Below are 19810 nucleotides of genomic sequence, written 5' to 3' on the forward strand. Positions count from 1 at the left end.
CATTAGCTTTTTTCTCTCCTTAACACTTGTCATTCATCTCTTAATTTGCCTTTAACTACCTCTCTAATATTTTATTATTTTCTATACCTACCCTCTAATTTGAGTCGACCATTTATCCTTTCACCTCTTAATCCTATCCCTCCATTTCTAAGGTGTTCTTTATATAAGAGGATTCCTTCATCCTTACCTAATCTAATCAATGCATCCAATCAACTTTCATGCGATCAAACAACCAATCATCTACACAACCACAATCCGTTCTTTGTTGAGCACTTGCACATAATACAAAATCCAAGAGAAATCATATCAAACAAGATCAATGGAGATCAAACCCTACTAAGCATGTGAATGGTATAATCTTCCTATTTTGTTGTGATTTGCATGTTTTAGGTTCTTTGTTGGTGTATCGATTTTTAGTTGTAGAACTAGGGTTTTATGTGGTTGGATCTTTGTTGGTTTTACAATAGTTTATCATTCTATTTTCACCATATACATCTATAACAATGGAAAAAGTGCATGACTTTGTTTTTAGTAGTTACGCCTTAAAATTGAGTCACCAATTGTAAAACAAAGTGTAATAATGGTGTTGGATCATTGATGTAGTAATAGCAATTGATATGTTGAACCTACAAGGGTTAGTACTAAATATGCAAGTGTGGTGTGTTATTGACTAAATGATTTACTCCATTATTTCCTTTAAATACAATCCATCAATAAATAATCAAAACTTTTTGACACACATGTTGATAAATAATTATTATGTTTGGCATTGGTTGGCCTTGTATTGTAATGAATTTGATCTTTTTCATTAGTAGACAAGATTGCACCCTCAATCTAGTCCCAAAATTGTAAATGTAATCCAATTTATGGAAATCTAGATTAGGTTTTGGCTCTTGATGAGTGTGTTGTAACGGTAGATAGCAACAGTCACATCGCTGTTTGTCTTCCCCAGAAGACTCTTCATTTCATATTTGATATGTTTATATAAATGGCTGTGTGCAGCCCATACATAATGTACTGTGTATTTGCATTATTCATTAATAGAAGAACTCCCTACGTTTTTGGTGGACGTAGCCACTTAGTGGTGAACCATGTTAATCTTGTGTCTTGAGTTCTTTGTTGTGTCTATTATTCTTTTTGTTGTGGCGGTTGGTCCGCGTGTTGTAACAGTAGATAGCAACAATTATATGCTATGCCAACACGGGTTCGAATTCAGCCAGCAGGAAGGAGAAGAAAAGAATCATACAATCCGGGAAGAGGAAGAAAAGAATGGAGGGAAAACTTATTTCTGCAGTTGCAGGAGATGGAGAGAAGCGTGGTATGTCTGACATGGATGACTATCTAAAGGAACAAATATTTAAGAAACTTCCATTAATATCAATATTCCAGATTAACAGACACAACAAAAAGAATAATAGACACAACAAAGAACTCAAGACACAAGATTAACATGGTTCACCACTAAGTGGCTACGTCCACCAAAAACGTAGGGAGTTCTTCTATTAATGAATAATGAAAATACACAGTACATTATGTATGGGCTGCACACAACCATTTATATAAACATATCAAATATGAAATGAAGAGTCTTCTGGGGAAGACAAACAACCATGTGACTGTTGGGCTTCATATACCCAACAATCTCCCCCGTGAAGTCCAACTGGCACAGCCTGTAACATTCCTTGCATCTCCATTCCAAGGCTCATACTACAACCAGCTCTTGAGAAGATTTTAATATCGCCAAACTCTGTTCATGAATAGTGTGAATTAATCTTCTCCAAGTCAAATAAGAGTTAAAAACATACTCTCTAACTACTTCATCCGGTAATCCATAATCAGGAACACTACTATCAACAGATGCATAATACACTCCTCCATCAAAGTCTCTTGTTTTTGTGCTCCCACATAATAGAATATCTAGATCACCATTATCAGATTTTAATATCCAAATATAAAACTCTTGTACAGGTGTGAATAGCCTACAAACATCACTCCCAGTTCTCACGGTTGCCTCACTGAATGAATTTGTTGTATTTTGTGCAGAAACTTGTGCAGCAATCAACGCATTCCACTCTGCCTCCACTGCTGCAATCTGCAACAATAAATCATCACTTTTGCAATCTGCTTGTTCTTCTTCAGGGTCATCCTCATTCGCTAGATTCGAGACTACATCCTCCTCACCTCGGGAGGCATCCTCCTCATCTTGGAAGGGAAACAAACTAGTCTCTTCTTCAAACAACGAATACAACAAACCCTCTTCTTCTTCAGCCGAAGTCTCCTCCGATTTCCAGCTATCCCACCAATGACATTTGGTTTCAACCTCCACTTGGACATCACTCTCTACTGAATCTAGACTGCCAAGAAATTTTTTGATGACTGATTCGGCCTCATCATCTGAAACTTCAGCCTGTTTATTGATAACATAAAAGCATCCAACTCCAGGATCAACTATCCAATCGGATGCCATTTGACTGTTGGGATTCATATACCCAACATTGTGGATAGTTGGGATTTCCAAAAAAACCAACAATCCAAGTGCTGTACTCAATAGCATATTGACTCTAAAACCATTTCACAAAAGAGTTGGAAGGAAGGAGAGAGAGATGGCCCTCCATTTTTTGGTTGAAAAATAGTAAGACCTACAATAATCTTTACTGAATATGAGAAGCCATGGATTCTGCTCGGGCAACGAAGACAGAAATTTGGGCGAGGACAAAATCTCATTCCATTGTTTGCAAACTAGGCGAATCTGGAATATTGATATTAATGGAAGTTTCTTAAATATTTGTTCCTTTAGATAGTCATCCATGTCAGACATACCACGCTTCTCTCCATCTCCTGCAACTGCAGAAATAAGTTTTCCCTCCATTCTTTTCTTCCTCTTCCCGGATTGTATGATTCTTTTCTTCTCCTTCCTGCTGGCTGAATTCGAACTCATGTTGGCATAGCATATAATTGTTGCTCTGATACCAATTGTTAGTTTAGAATGAGCAGAGAAGAACATAAGATAAACAGACACAACAAAAAGAATAATAGACACAACAAAGAACTCAAGACACAAGATTAACATGGTTCACCACTAAGTGGCTACGTCCACCAAAAACGTAGGGAGTTCTTCTATTAATGAATAATGCAAATACACAGTACATTATGTATGGGCTGCACACAACCATTTATATAAACATATCAAATATGAAATGAAGAGTCTTCTGGGGAAGACAAACAACCATGTGACTGTTGGGCTTCATATACCCAACAAAAAGATCATGCATTAAATTCATCCACACAAAATCACATATTTAATGAATGGAAAAAGTGTAAGGGTATGTAATGCCTCAAGCATATATGTAGCATATCATGTCTATTTGATTTTACTTTAGTTTTGATATGGTACTTATCCATGTTGTTTTCTTTTTTCATTAGTATACTTCATTAATGATGTTTTTATTTTGGAATTGAGTGTCTGACTATATATAATGGGATGCATACACTGTAACTTTATGTGTTTGGACTCTTGTAGTGTTTCAACTTTATTTTTTTATATATATGAACCATATGTTATTTGATTATCTTATCTAGTTCGACATTATGATTGTGATGATTATCAATTTCTATATTTGTGTTATTTGATGATGTGGCTTTTGGATGACTTTCAACTAATACATTGTATTGATATTATCATGATGGATGTTTATGATCATATTTGACTATCATGTATGGAGAAGGTACAATCATGATGTTTTATTGAGAATTTAGGCATAGGCTTTTCTCCAACAATAGTTAATTGGAGACAATCCATTTGGTAAAAATGTTGTGTAAACCTCTATATCTAACTTGATTTGAGTTGTGACATGTATCTTATATATCTTTATGAAGCCATAATCTCAATCAATATGTATTCTAGACCTGTGTGTTGTGAATAACCCTATGAAGTGTGTGTTCTATTTACACATGTTTATTCAACTCATTTTTTACTTGCATTTAGTCAATTTCTATGATACTTAGTTTGGAGTGTTTATGAATAACTCATATGCTTAAATTAAGGAGTTAGTTATTTATATTTTCATAGAATGGTCTTATATATTATAGATGTTTTCAAATGCATTATATTAAAATATTGTTTCGATTAAATGAATTGGTCAATTTAATTAAATGAAATGTGTTTTCATGCTTGAAATCATAAAATTAAGCTAATTAGGAAATAAGGACGATCACAGATCCTTAAATAATCGAGTTGATTTAAAACATAAGTCAATGAAATAAATGCAAGAAATAGAAGATCTAAGGTAATTAAACTTCCTATTCCACATTATTGCTTCCATTGGGGTCATCTAACAATAATGGCTCCCACTTTCACCCATGAAGGAAAAACGCGGATGGTGGAAAAAATTTCCGAGGGTGTTTGTTCGTACTATGGGTGTTTGAGCGAACTACCCTTTGGGGTTCGAGCAAACCCCCCACTTCGATCGTACATGTGACATCACTGGGGTTTGTTCGAACCCCTTTTTTATTAATATTTTATGGGGTTCGCTCGAACTCCCCCTCCTCCCCCACCCCCTTCGAGAAAACCCCTTTTTAACTATTCTTAACCATTATAAAATTAACGTAGAGGGGTTCATTTGAACCCCCTTTCTATGCTTCTCCACCCCAAATTCTTCGACATTCTGCAGAATTTTGGCCTTGAAACCTCTGGTTCAAGGCTCAAATGAAAGAATTTTGACAACCCAAAAATATAGTATGGTAGTGCTCAAAGAAAGCTTTCCAACAACTATATTTTTTTTACATTGTGTTTATTATGATCTTGTTTTTTAAATTTTATTAAATATAGGTTTTTCTTTGAAGTTGAACTTCTCTATTCAATGCATTGGGAAAAATAGTAAACTAATTCAAAAAAATTCAGAAAAATATCTATACCCTAGGTATTGATGTCTTCTTTCTAACAAAAAAATAAATTGAATTTCGATATATATAGAACAAGTTATGTGTTCAAACGTACACCTATGTCTAAAAGACAATTAGTCAGACTTCAAAACTTAATAAAATGAAAAATATTCAATATATCACTATCAAACCAACTCCATGCCCTCGATGTTGATATTAAAAACCAAAATTCAAAAGAATTGAATTTTTATCATTTATAGAAAAAAATTATGTGCTTTGGGAGGCACATCACTCTTAAAAAATGTTGTTTGTTGTTAAAAACTACTTTTCGAGGAAGATGAAAAAATAAAAAAACAATTTTCTTCAAAAAAAATAAATTTAAAATATATTTAGAATCTGCAGACAAGATGTTACAAATCACTAATTTACATCATCTTCAAATTCTTAATGGTTTAAAAGTTAAAGGTGTCGGAAAGTGAAGATTATTTTAAAAATGTCTCCAAATTGCTGGTGTGGCTCTTAGGTATTGCATTGGATTTCCTACATAAGATGACAATTATTTTGAAGAGTGTGATCTTGTGATTCTAGATTGATGTTGTTTATATAGATTTTAATGAAAAATGGGGAGGGATTTTGAACTCAAGTTCTGATTGGGAGTGACCTGATTTAGATTGATTAGTTAACAGAGTTGATTGATTTGTTAACTCAGATTGATTGACTTGTTAACTAAATAGATTGAGTAATCAAATAGATTGATTGGATAGTGAATTGAATAGATTATCCAGTTGATTGGATTGATTGAAGAGATGTCTGATTTGATTGGTTAGATGACTGAATTGATTGATTAGTTAGAAAAGGTGATTTGGAGTGAAAAGGAGAGATTGGAGAGTTAATTGAGTTAACTGATTTGACCAATTAGTTATGATTTTCAACATGTGATGTAGGAGATTGAATTTGAAATTCAATTTCATTTTGATTTGAATTTGAATTTTGATTTTTGAATGTTGAAATGCACATGAGATTTACTAAAATTCATTGAAATTCAGATTTGGTGAAATGTTAATTTGAGGGAAAATGAAATTAATTGGAATTAGTTGAAATTCGAATTTGGGGATTTGGAAGAATAAGTTCATTAATTTAAATAATTTAATTGAGATTATTTAAACATTACAAATGCGATTAATCAAATAATAAAGATTATTTAATTGATAAATTAGGCATAATTAATTAATTAATTAATATTTAATTAATAGTTGAGATAGGGTTAATTGATTAATGAATTAAAAAATATAAATTCGATGATTAGAAATGTTGAATGTGATGATTGAGTCAGTTTAGCTTAATTAAATACTTAAAGAATTACTTAATTAATTAGAATGAGTAATTAGTGTATGATTAATGAAGCATTTTAGGTGTATACAAAATGAACTAATCATTTAAAAATAATCGACAATATGCATTGATTATAAATGTTAATAATATTTCTAAAAGTAAATATCTATTTGGTAAAATATCTAATTGGAAACATCTAAGTGAAATAACTTTTTTTTTTTAAATTACTTTGTTAGTGAGAAATGGAGGAAAAGGTAATTTACGGGTTAGATAACTTTGAATGAAAAGAAAAAAGGAAGGGTTCTAATTTCATTTAGTATTTTTTCTCTCCATCCCTTCCTCTCTCTCCCTTTCTCCTTCCTCTCTCTCCCTTTCTCCTTCCCCTTCTTGTGAGAGTGCATACATGCTTTGGAGGATTAGAATCTGATTGTTGGTGGATTGCCAAAGTTTTAGTAAGGAATAATCTTGAAAAATGCTTGCATTGTGTGTGTGGGAGCAAATAATATCTCTCCAATTTGTGTGCATGATTTGTATTAGAAATACAAAGATATCCCCTATTTATTTCATGTAATTTGTTGTTAGTTCATGCATGTGACCATGACACTCTAGGTAGTTGCATATGGTATCTCATTTCTTACGTTGAAATTGATGTGGAAATATCAACATAAATGATGTATTAAATTTTTAATTTAATCTATTTTATTTAAAAAACAATAATTTAGTGTTGTTATGTTGATGAAATTTCTCCAAAACCTTTGATGTTAAAAGTGAATTCTTGTGCATTTAAGGATCATACAAGTATTATAAGATTTTAAAAATTTGACTTTAAAGAAATAAAAAAAATGAAGTTTGGAGTTTAAATTCTAGAATAGTAAAATTTGAAATTCAAGCCATGCAAAATATTTTTATTTTTTAGGATGAAATATCGCATGTTAGTGTTAGAGTGAATATAATGTCCTCATAAGCTCATATACCTCGATTCATAGTGAAAGGGACATAATTCACATGTTAATTTTACTTAAGCATTAGTTGTCATAAGTTAGATGTCATCCTACCTCATGACCTTGCCTATATAAGCAAGGCCTATTATACATAGTAACATATATCATTCATGAATACATCATTTCTCATGTTCCTACAAGCTCATGTTAGAATGTTTTCTTGTGGAAGGCATCTTTCTTGATTGACCCTTTAAAGTATGCACAACTTCATTATGGGTTCATTATCATTTCATCACGGTATTAGAGCTATGACCTTTAAAGCCCTTCCTATATTTAAGAATTGGATTATTAATAAAATAGAGATTTTAATTGTAGGCTGATTTTGGCTAGCATTGGAGAGAATATGAGCTCATCATTGACTTAGGGAATTGAATAAACTTAGAATTGGCTTTTGTTTCATCCAAATTTGATATTTTCTACCAAAGTTTCAAGGTTTTGAAGATGGGCTAGTTTTTGACTTCGCAAGGTAGCTAATCATCTGAAGCAATTTGGGCCAAATTTGACCATGCCATTGTATTTAGACGGCCCAAAAACCTTAGAAATGCTTGTCAAATCATCCATTTTTATTCTTTCATCCTGCCACGAGAGGTTTTTTCGTTGTACCTATGGTTGTATGGATTCATACAATCTGTACAGATTCTATACAGTCCGTTTGTACGATCTATATGGACGAGTGAAATAATTTGTTTGCCTCCTTAGGCTATTTTCACATAAAAGTTGCCCTATCTAGACAATTTAGGCATTTTTTGGTTTTTTTTTTTTTGCATATTTGTTAGTCATAGACCTAGTACTATTCGTATCTTATTTGGCATTTCAAAATTTATTCAATTTTCTATTTTGTCAAATACTATTGGCCAACATTGTTTCTTTTTGGTTCAAATTTTTGGTGATTTAATTATCTTGGTGACCGATTTACATTAGTATATATTTATTACAAATTATATTGCGTACTTACTTATTGGTGCGAGTGTTGTGGTATTGGGGACCGATTCAACCTAGGCCTGGAATTTAATGGTCACTCTTTCCTATCATATGAATTTTTTATGACGGTTTGGTCATTGTAATGTCTTTCATTTTACATTTTAAGAAAAATATTAAGTGTCAATTTATTTTTTAATTTATGCATAGTTTTATGTAAATTATTTTATACCAATTTAATGAATAATACATATCAAATATGAGAAATATTTTTATTTTTTAATACGTAATGTGCAAATTATCTAGTTATTATTTTAAAATAAATTATTATATATTATTGAAATCAACTAATTATTTTTAATAGAGCTTATAATTTAAAAAAATGTCACTAACAAATAAGAAATGAAGTAAGCATAGAAAAAACTTTTGAAGAAATTAATGAGGGAAAGTAAGAAAGACATTATAAATTGCAAAGAATAGGAAGAGGTTGTATGTAATTAAAATCATATATTGAATTAAAAAAGAAGGGCGATAAAGAAAAAAAACAGGCTACACTACATAGAGAGAAAGGAAAAACTTATAAAAATTGCATATGCAAGATAGAGAATGGACCAAAAGGGAAGAATTTTGTGCAAAGTAAAATAATTCAAAGAAATATGATAATTAAAGTTGCTCAACTACATCAACAAAGTACAATTGCAAACATAAATTTTAATGAGAAATAAAAATAATTTGAAAGAAGATACTTTAAACTTCAAAGGCAAAGAAATAAAAAGCCACGTCCTTTCATTATCTGTATCACCTATGATATCTTATATAAATAAAAAATAATGGAAAAATCTATAAAACAATGATAAATTAGTAATATATTCAAAAATCTAAAATATACTAAGTTTCTAAATACACACCTAAAATTGTTGTTTACAATTAAAATAAAAAATATTTTAAAAAATAGAAACAATTATATCTTATCATTGTAATTATGACAAGTTTCTAAATTGATATTTAAGACATTCTGACAAAAAATATTTTAAAAAATAAATTGACAATTTTTTTAAAATTTATATTAAAAAAATAGATACTAAAAATTCATATTAAAATAATGTAAAATTAGAAATAATTATATCCTACCATTTCAAAATATTATAAATAAATTTATATTTTTATAATAAAAATTCTATAAAATAATATATATAAATATATATTTATTTATTTTGGCAAGGTGGCAATGCCACTTGATATATTTTATTAATAATAAATAATTTTTACAATATATTTAAAAACTGCTTCAAACTGAGCTCCCAGAGAAAAGAACCGGCAAGAAAAACTTCGGTCATTGCTCATCAACATGGCTATAGAAGAGAAGTAGTGAACAATCCTCTAGCCGGAGCTAGTTACAAAATAGAGATCAACAAAGGAGCATGTAGGCTCATTTACAAATAGGAGCATGCAAGCTCATTTTACAGAATAGGAGCATGCAAGCTTATTTACAAAATAAGTTCCTAGGATATCTTGAAGGCCCTGCAACAAAGAACTCCTGCAACCAAAATTGACATGCCCCTGCAACCAAAATATATATATATATATATATATATATATGTATATATGCAGAGAATTTACAAGAAACACATGGGTCCAAAACATGACTGACACCAACGACAGGAGATCTGCGGTCCACCATTATAGACAAATGCCAAAGGAGAAGAGGTGAATACGGAAATGCTAGAGAGAAATGAAGCCCAAAGTTTTTATGCCGTAAATGAAAAGAAAGAGGAGATATATCATAAAAAATATAACAAACCAAAAGAAGCGACATACAAAGATAATCATGAAAACAATGCTGCACCAAACTTTAAATGGCGTATGAAGGACAGATTTCTAATGTGAAAATAAATATCTCCAGATTTCGCACCAGAAGAGAGTGCCAAACACACGAACATCAATAACAACCAACTTATTATTAATGAATGCCAAGTGATGATCAAGTACAACAAAGTTCCTCAAATCAAAACCAAATGGAATTATGAAAAGAAATACCTCACCAAGAGAAGAGAATATCAACTCGTATAAACGAGCAATCATATAATAAGAAAGATTAAATACTCGACTCTCTACAGGCTAAACTTAATAGGTTTGGGAAGCTCATCAAATCACACCCCAATCAAAGGGAATCAATAACTGTTTTGTCACAACCCATATTAGTGAGGCAATCAGCCAATGCATTACCTTCATGATAAACATGTGAGATGATGAGGTGCTCAAATGTATCAAGAAGAGTCCATATTTGTTCAAGAATATACCGAAAATGCCAATTATCAGCTTTTCTTTCCTTGCAAGCATTAATGACAATAGCCGAATCACCTTCAATATGAAGGTATTTGAAATTCAAATCCTTAGCCATAACAAGACCTTCTAAAAGAACACAAGCCTCGGCCATATTATTTGTGCCAGAAGAAATTGGCATAGCTTTTAATGCTAATAAAAAACCCAAATGATCACGAAAAACTATCCCTATTCCTGAATCACCAAGATTTCCACGGGAGGAACCATCAAAATTCAATTTACAAAAAGGGGCATTAGGAGGATGCCATTTTATGGAATTTCCATCTACAGGTGTTTTTCAAATCCTTGGAAAGGCGGGTGATATAGGAATAATGATACTTTTCCAAGAAGAGATCATAAAATTGTCCTAGGAAGAGAACTCTGAATTCATATTAAAATATTTCTGAACATGAGCATTAACTTTCTCAATAATATTTCTTTCCAAAATCCCAAGAACAACTAATAAATCCAATGAGTCACATCTAAAATGTGCTTGTTTCTTTCCCACCAAATGACCCATATGACTAAAGAGGGAATTATAAACCATAAACAAGCAAATAGAGAAGATGAATACAAAATCGGCCAAGATTGAAACATGTCCCATAAAGATAAAGGTAAAGGGAATGAAAGAGATAACTTTTGGAGGACAAAATTCCAACAACTATTCGCAAACTCACAATGAAGAAAAAGATGATTGACATCTTCAAGAGCTTTACCACATAAGACACAAGAAAAGGAGGTTGCAATATTAAATTTGACTAAATGGTCACTAGTCAAAATTCTATTTTGTAACGCAAGCCAGGAAAAAACACCAGCTTTAGGTAATACTGAATTATTCCAATAGAACAAAAAGGCACGATGAGGAGCATTTTGATTGGCCATTTGTTGAATAGCAAAATATCCTTCTTTAAAAGAGTAGTTTCCTGATTTAGAAGGGCACCAGATAAGTTGATCTTTGATGTTAGAAAGGAAAGCCACTCGGTCTTGCAAAACAGATTTAAAATTTTGAATTTCCTGCAAGGACAATGGAAGAGTAGAGGGATCCTTCCATGAGACCTTGTGAGAAAATAGATCAACACTATCTACATAATCAACCAATCTAACTCCCCATGATTGAGAAAGAACAACTGAAACAAAAGCAAGAGAATCATGCTGCGAAAGGGGGGGAAAGCCATTCTAGGAGTCTTTCCAAAAAATAATATCCTCCCCTGAATGGACCTGTCAGGAGAGAAAATTAGAGACCACTTCCCTACATGAGATCATAAAGTTCCAAATAGTAGACCCCTGTGGAGGATTAGAAATTGTGAAGATCCTAGCAAGATTCTAGGAATCCAAATACTTAGCCTACATAATTTGGCACCACAAAGATTGGGGCTTAGTATACATAGACCAAACTAGTTTGCCCCCAAAAGCCCTATTTCTTTTAGATAAGTCTTGAATCCTAGCACCACCAACTTGCTTGGAAAGAGACATCTTGGTCAAAGAAATCAGTGGAATCTTTTTATCTTCTGTCATGTTATTTTTCCAAAGAAAAGATCGAATAATCTTTTCAATTTGGGAGATGACTGATCTGGGAGCTTGAAGAACTGAGATATAGTAATTAGGAATGGCAGATAAGACCGTTTTAATGAGAAGTATCCTACCTGAAAGAGACAACCACCTAGCCTTCCAAGCAGAAATACGAGATTTAAGTCTCTCAATAACCAAATTCAAAAAAGAAGACTTAGCAGATCCCATAAAGAAAGGAATCCCCAAATAGGTAGAAGAAAGAGAGTCTACTAGGAAACCTAAGATATTCACAAGTCTATTAGCCACCAACTGAGGAGTATTAAAAAGGAAGATCTTGGATTTATGGGGGCTAATCTGTTGGCCAGATCCAGCAGTATAAGTATCTAGAATAAATTTAATATGAGTAGCCTCTTGTGTAGTACCCCTGCCCTAATCAATCTCTAACCTTGGTTTAATCTTGATTAGTTTATCGTAATATTATGTTATAGTCAGATGTTGATTTTACGCATAGCTATTGATGTGATTTTCTCACTAGTTATATGCCAGTTATTCAGTGTTCCTATTTCGTGATATTAGTATTGAGCTAACGCTTTCATTAAATTTTATATATGTATGCATGTATGACTCTTGGTTGCAGGAAATTTCAGGTACAACACCGCATGAATGCGAGGTTCGTCTTCACCTGGATTGCAGGTTTGAGTGTGCCTTTTAATCCTTAGAGTTGGATTAGGTGGTCGTAAGACCCTAGTCGGCCTTAGTCGTGCTCAAGTGAGCATCGTCAGTCCTCGTCGGTAATCCCCTTTTGGTATGGGTTTGCGAGTCGTCTGTTTGGTTGACCTTCTCGGTTTGCGTGCTTGATGTGCATGGTTAAATTTGATTAATTAGTCCTTAGTAATTATCTTGATTAAATATGCATTGTGCATTGAAGATTAATGGATAAAATTAATCGGGAATTCGTTATGCGATTTTCGTTGATATGAATTGCTTATTTTATATTGAGAGTGAATTCGAGTAAATGACTGATTTTGATTATTAAATGCATTATATATATGCTGTTGAAAAAGGAAAGTTTTGTATGTTATCGCAATAGAGTTAATTGCATTCTGTTGGATTCTGAATATTGAAAGGTTAAATTTAATTAAATGAGAAATCGAATTTTTAATTGATAAAGCAAGTTAAATTGTTGCTATAGTTAGAAAGGATTAATTTTGTGAATTATTTGTAAATAAAATTTTTAATTCCAAAAATAGAAATTTTGGGTCAACTCTTCCATATAACCCAATTTGGGGGAAAATTGAAGAGAATGGACATTTTTGGAGGAGATTTTGGTTGGGAAAGATTTTGGAGATGGAATTGGAGGATTTTGGATGGAGAAGGAAGGATTTGGGAGCTGGAGATTTGGACTCTCAACAGATCTTGCCAGGAACGCGAGATCAGGTAGGAATTATCTCTCAATTTTAGTTTGTTTGAAATGGAAATGTGATATCAATCTCAGTTTGTTGAAACCGAATTTGTATTGTATCGGAATTCATTATCAAGCATGGTAGTGGGCGTTTTGTTTTACAAGCTCGAACTGTGTTAAAAGAAAATTTATATGTTTTTTTTATTGAACTGTGCGTTCATTTTAGTTCGGACTGTGTTTAAATGGAAAATGAAAACATTTAATTTTATCATTGAACTGTGCGTTTATTGTTTTAAGCGAACTGGGCGAGTTGTATTTTAATAAAATGAAATTGTTTGGGTTGGGGTTCGGAGGGCGGGGAGTGGAGCTCCACCCGCTCCTCCTCCCCTCTCCCCCGCTCGCCCCTTGCTTCCCTTTCTCCCCGCGTGCTGGTTCTCCGTTGGTGTGTGTGTGGCCGTGTGCCTGCGGCTCACGGCGGTGGCCGTAGGGGCCGTGGTGCCGCAGGGAGCGGAGCTCCACCCGCTCCTCCTCCCCTCTCCCCCGCTCGCCCCTTGCTTCCCTTTCTCCCCGCGTGCTGGTTCTCCGTTGGTGTGTGTGTGGCCGTGTGCCTGCGGCTCACGGCGGTGGCCGCAGGGGCCGCGGTGCCGCAGGGCGCCACGGCACCTGCAGGCACCACCGCGAGCGCCGCCCACACCCTTGCCCTGCGGCTAGGGTTAGGGCACGGCCGCCCTCGCTGTGTTGTCAATGCGTTTTTTTTTCCATGCGTTTTTCAATGCGTTTTTTTTTAATGCGTTTTTCCAACGCGTTTTCAAACGCGTGTTTCTTATATTGTTAATCGTAGTTTATAAAATGGGGTTTTTCATTTAATGTATTTTGTTCCCATTCAAAAAAAAAAAAAGAAAGCTTATAATATGTTGAATATTATTTTAATGCTTAGTCGTAATTAGTTCTTAATTTTGATTAAGGTGGCATTGATCTTGACCAATGTTAGTTGATATTGATTAACTTTATAATGGAGTTATAGGCTAATTGTTATTCAACGTCATTTCGTGACGTATGCCCTTTTCTTAATTAAGTTCTACAACTGTTCTTCGCAATTGAATATTGTTGTTTATAATCTTATTGATCTTGGATTTATAAATCTAGATCTTACCTTCTAGCTGATTAGGGAAGTTGGCTAATTGAGGTAGTATTGTTTAAAACGAATGGAATATTATGTTATTGGGATTGAAAATACGAAACTGTAGAGGTCGGTTTTAGACCGGTATGTTAATGATGTTTGTTGGAGATTAAATACCTTGTTTAATTGATTAATGGTTGTCTGAGTTTTATTAAAATGAATTGGTTTAAAAACTCATTATGGCTTAATTTGCCTGTTCGATGCTTTGAACCTTAAGAGTTAGAAAACCAAGAACAACTTACCCCTAGTTGAGGTAGATAACTATAATCTGATTTAGATCTTGAAGAAAACTTGATCGACTTTTAATGATTAAATCAATTTGAGGAAATATTGTCTTTTCTGATTATTGCCTTGCGAGTTTAATTTCTGTATTCGCCTTTAATTATGATATGGCATGTTTTGCTTTGTTTGATAGGACCCTGTCGTATGACTTGACTTGGGGTACCTGATTCAGTCCTCTATTTCGAGTTGACTGTTGTATTGTGGTAGTGTCGTTTTGATCATCTCCTCCTTGTGTGTGAGTCGAATGATGATTGTGGTTGACCGTTGTTGGTCGGGTCTCTAGTTAGAGTACCGTCAGTAAGTGATTACCCTTGAGTCGTGTTTGACTAGATTATTGTTTCTCTCTTCTTGAACTCCGTTTGTCAGACCATGTGTATTCCTTGGTTTGAGTTCGTCTGAGTTAGTCTAGTGTCGTATGGGAAAGTGGCTTTCGAATGGGGGCTGCGCCCAAAGTGGCTGCTGGGTAACCCGTCGAAAGTGAGTCTAATAAGTGATAACCCTTAAGTAGATTAGAATGTAATCTCTAAATAAGATAAATGTGCCTCACACATGAGACGAGTGCTATCATAGATTCGCCATGCTGTGAGAAAGGCCTGAAATGGCAAACTACCATCCTTGTCTTCACGAGAGGATGTGTGGGTCCACATGAGGCTTGGATGGGCCGGAAGCTCGGATTAGGTTGCCAGGGTGACCCAGTGTATGGGACCGGGACCTATGAAGACTTGCCATGGTAACCATACCAGGTTGTGTGATGACACTTGTCCCTACGTTCGCTAGTGTGTTGTCGTTTTGTCCTGTTAAGAGTACCTTTATGAGTCGTCCTTTTGTCTCTGCCCTTGTGAGTGTCAGTTTCATGTTAGACCTTGGGTGGTGATGGCTCAGTTTTATGGATACTCTTCTGGACCTTTGTATTAGCTTTGATTATGTTCAGCTGGATCCTGTTCTTTTTAAGGATCGTATATGTATTAATGGACCGATGTGGTCGCTTGTATATTGTTTATACTTCGCCTTGATGGCTGGATTGTATTGGTGTAACCTCTTGTATTCTTAACTTTATTAATTATCAGAGGGGTCTTGCAGTTGCGCAGACCCGGAGATGTAGCCCTTTAGGGGTGAACTCCGAGATCATTATGGTGTTATGTGATGCATTCTCTTGTGTTTCCTTTATTCAGCTTTATCATGTATGATTAGCTTATGTTAGAATGGTTAAGTGGATAAATGGAATTAACTATAAATGCTTATATTCAGTTCTTTCTTGTATGCCATGTTGATCGAATGCTTAAGTGGTTAGATGAGATTTATCATAGATGCTAGTATGCAATTGTCTTTTAAAATGAAATAAGATGGAATATGAAAGGATGTAACTTAGAGTAATGAATTATACTCAGTTGTTGATTAGGGAATTTAAATATGCTTGGAAAGATCTCTTATGTTATGATGAAATCCTAGTGTATTAGGATGTTAGATGTATGGTTTGTAATTTTAAATGAAAAGCTTGAATGAAGGTGATGAATGGATCTTATGATGAATCTTGCTTGTGATTTATATTTCCATCCTTTGAAAGAAATTATCCTGATTAAGAATTATCTCGTTGTTAAGGTAATTAGCTTATTGGATTAATCGTGTGAGTTAAGTGAATTGTGATATTTAAGTAATCTCGTTGGGAAACTCTTTAGGAGTTAGTTGATGTCTTCCGCTATGTAATCTGAATCTTTGATATCTTGTTGCATCTTATGTGTTGTAACTTTAAAAAAAAAAAAAAATTTGCTCTCTATTCTTGTAATTTTGGCTTATCCCTTCGGGGTTTCCTGGCGGGGCATTACATCTTGAATAGAAGAGGACCCAAATAAAAGTGTATCATTGGCAAAAAGGTTATGAGTGAATGAAATATCAGAGTTAGGAATTAACACCCCTTGCCAAAAGCCCAGATCCCTTTGCTTAATAACCAATCGACTAAAAGCTTCTGCCATAATGATAAATAAGAAAGGAGATAAAGGATCTCCTTGTCTAATACCTTGGGTTGAAGAAAAGTATCCAGAGGGAGCTCCATTAATGATGAGAGAAAATGAAGTAGTAGAAATACAACTCTTGATCCATTTACACCAGCTTTCAGAGAAACCAAATTTTCTCAAAACTTTGAGCAAAAAAGCCCAACAAACTTTATCATAAGCCTTCATCATATCAAGTTTGACCACAAAAGCTGGGATATTGGACGAATTTATGGAATGTAAAGTTTCATGAGCAACAATTGCTCCCTCATGCATTTCCCGACCCGGAACAAAACCTCCTTGTTGAGGAGAGATTATATGAGGAAGGAGAGTTTTAAGTCTTAAATAAATAGCCTTGGTGAAGATTTTGTAAATAGAGTTGCACAAAGAAATGGGTCTAAATTCAACAAAAGTTTGGGGATTCTTAGATTTTGGGATATTATATTATATATCTAAGAATCCCCAAATGAAATACTGAAACTTATATTATATCAGATATTTATCTGCTATTTATCTAATTAAATGAATATTTGCTATTTATTTGATTAAAAAATCCACTAGCCATCAGTTAATTAAATTAATATTTAATTAATTCATCTCCAAACATTCTCCTATTAATTAAATAAATTATTCAATTTATTTTTAATTAATTCATTAAACTAAATTCAAATCAATTAAATGAATAAATCATATTTATTTCATTTAATCCCCTATTCCTCTTTTAAATAAATAAAATCAAACATTTATTTAAATCATTTATCCCCCCCCACTTGCATTTTCCTACAAATGCAACTTGCACACATTTATTGAAATAAATTAATTTATTTTAAATAAAAATTCTATTTTCCCTCACCCACCAAACCCACTTGTAAATTTAACCCCCTTCTAGATTCTTCTAACACCCTTCCTAATTAGCGTAATCCATTCCCTAATTATTGTCACATTCCTAAGCAACATGGAGTCACTTCTCAAAGACTTCAAAGTCTTTGAAAAATATTTAATGCTTTGTGTGTTCGACAATTTAACCTCCATAGTCTTCCAAAACCACTAATGGCTCTTACATGACCATTAATGGCTCTTACATAACCATTTATGGTTATTTCAACTTGCACTCATGTGTCTCCTCAAGCATTTATTGCTTTAACCATGTTTATCCCTTTTGCCTTTGCACAAGAGTTTATCCATTGGATAAAAGCTTTATTCTTTGAATAAAGAATTTATTCACTCAACCTAACCTTGACCTTAACTCCCAAGGTCATGTCAAACATTTAATGCTTATTCCCTCTCCTCTCAACCTATTTCACATTGATACTTGTCATCTTGGGATTGGGTTGAAACCCCTCACATGGATCTCAAATTATTCAATCTCGACCTTTGTTGAGATTACTCAATCTCAACCATCCATTGCTCCATTTTACCTATAAATAGAGCCCATTTCTTCATAATCCAGATCCTGAAAACTTGTATGCATTTAAGCTATAGTGAATTCTAGAGAGCATTTAGCATAAACTACTAATATCTTGTCATTTTGGTTAAAATAAATCATTTAGTATCAATAGCATAGTATTAGCTTTTTATTCACATTTAGAGCAAATACTTCAATCTCAAACCTCCATAAGCATCCATAGTGCAAAAAGTTGCTGAGAGTTACACTAGTTTGGAACTTGGAGAGGAGAGGAACAAAGGAGAAGGAGCCAAGAGTATGGTAGAAGGCATTTGGAGATGTCTTCTTGTATTTACATTCGTAGTTAAATGTTTTACTTTTTTCTTGGTGTCTCTTTTGATATGCCTGCTTAGGTTGATCTTTGGTTGAATAACACTAACCTTAACACTTGTTTCTTGTTGTTTGTGTGTTATACTACCACAGGTTTTTGATCTAACACTTGCCCTTTTTGCAGAGCATCATTTGGTGAACCCGATGTGAAACCAAACAGTTCAAAAAACAATTTTTTTTGACAACTAACATGTTTGAATGATGAACTTGACACACAAGTTGCGCTTAGCACTTTTGATCACGTTGTAGCGCTATTGCAACTTGTTATTCTAGCGCTATTGTTCTTACAATAGTGCTATTGTACCAAGTTTGGTGCTATTGACCTTGTTTCAGCGCTTTTGAAATTGTTTTGGCGCTTTTGAGCATGTTTTAGCGCTATTGCTTTCGCTGTCAAAGTTTTACTTTTAGCGTTGTTGTGTCTGTATTAGCGAATTTGTGTTAAATAGCACTTCTGTTTAAACACATAGTAGCTCTATTGTAACAGAATGTTGTAAAAAAGACCCTGTAACCGATAAAAGTGAAAATTCTTAGGCTTGTAGAAGCCCACCATAGGTTCGGTTTTTACTAACTATTTGTTTCTTGTGCAGGTCTAAAGCCAACTTCCTTAAAAATTAAAAAAAACTTATTTTTGGTGTTTTAAAATTGAACAAAACAAAATTTTCTTTCTTGCAAGCTTAGGATCAAATTTTGTATTTGGTGCTCTAAAATTGAACAAAACAACTTTGTTTATTGCAAGTTTAGGCTTAATTTTTCATTTGGTGCTTAAAATCAACAAGACAAAATTATTTTCTAGCATCAAACTTAAGCAAAAATTTACAATCCACACTTCAATTTTGGTGCAAATAAAATTCACAATCAACTTGTTTCAGTTTTTGCAAAGTGATTTTCCTTCATGCGTACGTGCTTCAAATTAAGTTGACCAGGATTTTCAAAGTTCTAGTTTACTCAAAACTTTCAATTTGAAATTAAAAAGCACACCATGATTGTTGGAGCAACATCTCCAAATAGTTAAAACACATTGCGATGACAAGTTAAAAAGAACAAGTGCATTTCATGTTTGACACACTTGTGCAAAAGAGTTGGTCGAGTGGTCCTACTTCTAACACACACTATCCTATCCCTTGGCTTTCGTGGTCCTAGGTGCAAGAGAAAAGTGTTAGTAACACTCAAATTTTTATCTTTTTTAAGAGAGGCCTACCAAGAGACACATCACTCTTGGGA

Source organism: Cryptomeria japonica, chromosome 4, assembly GCF_030272615.1.
Source record: "Cryptomeria japonica chromosome 4, Sugi_1.0, whole genome shotgun sequence".
NCBI classification, from domain to species: Eukaryota; Viridiplantae; Streptophyta; class Pinopsida; order Cupressales; family Cupressaceae; genus Cryptomeria; species Cryptomeria japonica.